Raw genomic sequence first — 3,788 nt, 5'->3', positions numbered from 1 at the left:
CACCAGGCAGTTCCACTTCCCTACCGGATTGTGCCCATGTGCCAGCCTATCAGACTCTGCCAGTGGCTGCAGCAATGCCACTGATGTGGGGGTGGGGTGAGGGGAAGTACGCTGGATGTCCTTATGCTCACTTTAATAACAATAGCATGCAGAGACCAGTCAGAAGTATGGTGAAACTATACTATATCAGGGTGTCAAACCCATCTGGCCCTGCAAGCTGGAAGAGCATTGATGGTTGCTCAGTGGGCCAGACTGGGACTTACTCCCTGGGCACTACTGGCTACAGCCTACACACTGCATGCAGCACATGCTAACTCTGGGAGTCACTGCGCATGCAGCACTCAGAGCTGACATGGGGTATACACTGCCTGTGGCTAGCGGATTGGACCTAATGTTGCTGGCAATACAGGGGTTGATCTGGGTCACTGCATGTAGTCCCACACTGAACCCCCTCTGCTGTATGCAGGGTGTGGGGAACTGGGTCCAGTCTGAGTGCTGTATGCAGTGCAGGGGGCAAAGGGTGGTATGTGGGGTTAGTCCAGAGACCCACAAGTTGGGTCATACAGCTTCACAGTTTAGATCTGGCTCATAGGCCATATGTTTGACACCCCTATACTACATGCTTTACAAACATGAAAACTGTTTATATCCCATGTAGACAAAAGAAAGAAAAGTTTGGAGGGGAAACCAAGGCATACTGTCTTGACTTGTCTAGGACAATGTACCTGGATCCATGGCCAAGGTAGGAATGGAACTACAGTCCACTCTTCCACAGTCCTGTGAGCTATTCACTGGATTATGCTGCCTATCTAGTGCTAGCAGTAGAGTAACTAGGGATGGGTGGGAGGGGACCCCACCCCGGGTACTAAGTTAAGAAGCACATTGGAATTGATCTCTACCCCCACAGACTTTGTATTCCAGCTGCATTGCCATGATGGGAAATCTGAAAAAGTTCCCAACTATTGGCTCTTTAAGAACAACAGCTGGGGCAGGAAGAGCACATACACTGGCAGCAGCTGCTCATCTGGGGACTCTGGGGTTCACAGCATGGGCAAGGGTGCTGCCCCCATCCCCCAGAACCTATGCATTCCCTGCCCCCACTCTCAGATCCTATGCCCCGCCTCTGGTGCCAGAACCTGTTCCTCCTGCCCCCATTCTTGGATCCTGTTCCCTTGCTGCCACTTTTGGATCTCATTCCTCCTCCTCCCTTGGATTGCAACCCTCAAAAACCTCATTCTTCCCCACTAGCTCTCAGAACCACATTGTCCATCACTCCTGATCTCCTGCTGGGTTTGTCCCAGGCAGCAACTCTGCTTGTTACACAGCCCTTTGGTAGAGGACTTATAGATGTGAAAGTAGGTGAGAGGGCCTTACGATCAGTGCATCTGCCCAGCTTGTGTGGGGGGGGGGGTGTGTGTGTGTGAGAGAGACAGAGAGAGAAAGAGAGATGAGAACATGTCTAATGAACTTTTATTTTGTGTGTCTACTGTCTGATTTGTTCTTCTGATCAAATGGGATCTGGTATTCTAAGTGCCAAAGATGATGACCCCAATGAAGCCAGCAGTGAAATTTCCATTGATTTTATTTTTAAGTTAGGAGGAATTTGTCCAGTAAAAAGATTATAAATATTCCTTGTATATAACCAAAAAGGCACAATAGCATGACTATAATGATCAAGAATAAGTGACAACAGAGAATTAATATTAGAGTGTGCACGTAACTCAGTTTGAAAGAGAATATGGGGAATTTCCTGACCTCACATAGTGAGTGTATATATATGTTTTGTTTATTTTTATTTATATAGAATTTACAAGAATAAAATCAATCCACTTTGCTTCTTTGGCTTTAAAAACCTTGCACTATAACATACCTGTATCATGAGAGGGATACACTTCCAAAGCCACAGGTTTTTAACTTGAAAGCAAGAACTAAATTTCTTAAGCCCTCAGAAAAAAAGAGTGGTTAACAACATTGCAATCTATCTTTACACAGTGAAATCCTGTTGGGAGTTTTCTCCAGAGAATATAAGAAATGCATAATCCATAGTAAACAAGATGGATGCCCATTATCTGCCTTGCTTTACTGTCAATAAACAGAACTTAAACACATTTCCTTTCCTGGATTAAATTATTTAAGCTCTTTCTCTGTGAGTCTCCCACTCAATTACCTCCTAAGAATTACTGTGTAAATCTGTAAATGTAAAAATCATTATGAGAAGTATGTCTTCACCTAGTGTAAGTTTCTTATATCAGTTCTACTTGGGTAAATTGAAACAGCTCTGTTGACATCTATAGGGTTATTCCAAATCTATACTAGGAAAACTGATATCAGAATCTGGACTACAGTTTTTGTAGCACAAGATATTTGTAAACTCTGGCTTGGAGATATATATATATCTCCCCTTCTGCTGAGTATCATGGAGTGGAATAAAGTGGAGATCTGATAAATAGGATTTCAGGAAATAAATGGAAGCTCTAAGTCTCTTCTCCCAACATTCAGGTATGAGTTGACCTCTATATGGGTGGGGAGGGAAGAATGGTTAACTTTCTAGAAAATTATGCTGGACTTTACAGCATGATTTATTTCTCAGGGCTGTGTAATTAATGATGCAGCATGTTGTGTAAATTCAATGTCAGTTTAGTTCCTGTGAAGGGGGTATTTATTAGGGGCTACTGTGTGGGTGTGGAGTAGTAATTGTCAGACGCCAAGGATAGGTTATTAGGATAGATAATTATGCTATAACTGCTGTGGGTCAATATATCTGTGGGAAGAGCTGTGGTTAGAACTGTTTGCAAATGTGTGGGAATCTCCATGAAAACTTTATGATGTACTCTATCTTTGTTTGCCCACAAAAACTGCCTCCATCTATCATCAGCCCATATTTGACAAGAAGGAGCAGTAGACTGTAAATGGTCCTGGAATCTGAAGTGCCTAAGATCAGTTTTTCTTTAATATACAGTGTTTTAAATCCAAAAATAAACGATACAGGCTGCTAATGAAAATGGAACACAAAGATAATCTTGTTGTTGTGTTTAGTGAGTATGGGCTTGAGCGTGTAATTAGAGTTTAAACATATTCACAAGTGTATGCTGAATTATTGTCAGTTGTGGTTAATTTTCTCCTTAGGGTAATACCAATGTGGAAGCTCTTTAGCAATGATTCACATGGGTAAAGGCACTCAGAAATTTACTGTCATATGCCAAATTTTGAAACCACTTATGGTATATCCAATTCACCTGAAATCATCCTGATTTGAATTATGTATCACAGAAGGATTTGCCCAGTGTTTAGACAGTGAAAAAAAAATGAAAAGTTCAGGTTGGCCATTTTATTGCGGCTTAGGCGAGATTTTGTACTGGTGGGGCAAAACTATGAAGCTTTCTTCCTGTGTGGTTTCCCTATAGTGGATGCCCATTTGGGAGAACACATGCTGGTAAAGGTGATGAGGTTCTGTTATCTGAAGAGACCTCCTGCATCCCCCGCAAGTAAATGTTAACCTTGTGAAATTGTCCCTCTCCCCATATCTACACATTTGGTGATGAAATTGGGTCTCCTTTTTCATTTTAAGATAATACTTTTGTAAGGCTCAAGAAACAGTATGCTTTCCAGCCCTCTGCCCCCTCTTTTTCTACCTCTTCACTTTAATGGGTTAGAATAATGCTGTTTAAGTCAATGGAGCTGCATCAGTGTAGTTGTAATGTTAGAGGAAAAGATCAGATTCTTTATATACTTCCTTGACCCCTTGACCTGAAAGAGGGTAGTCTTGTATCTATTTAAATCAATGGCAA

This window comes from Crocodylus siamensis, chromosome 5 (genome assembly GCF_052110815.1).
Source record: "Crocodylus siamensis isolate JL-2025a chromosome 5, ASM5211081v1, whole genome shotgun sequence".
NCBI lineage: Eukaryota > Metazoa > Chordata > Crocodylia > Crocodylidae > Crocodylus > Crocodylus siamensis.
The sequence above is the reverse complement of the archived record's forward strand: the minus strand, read 5'-3'. Positions refer to the sequence as shown.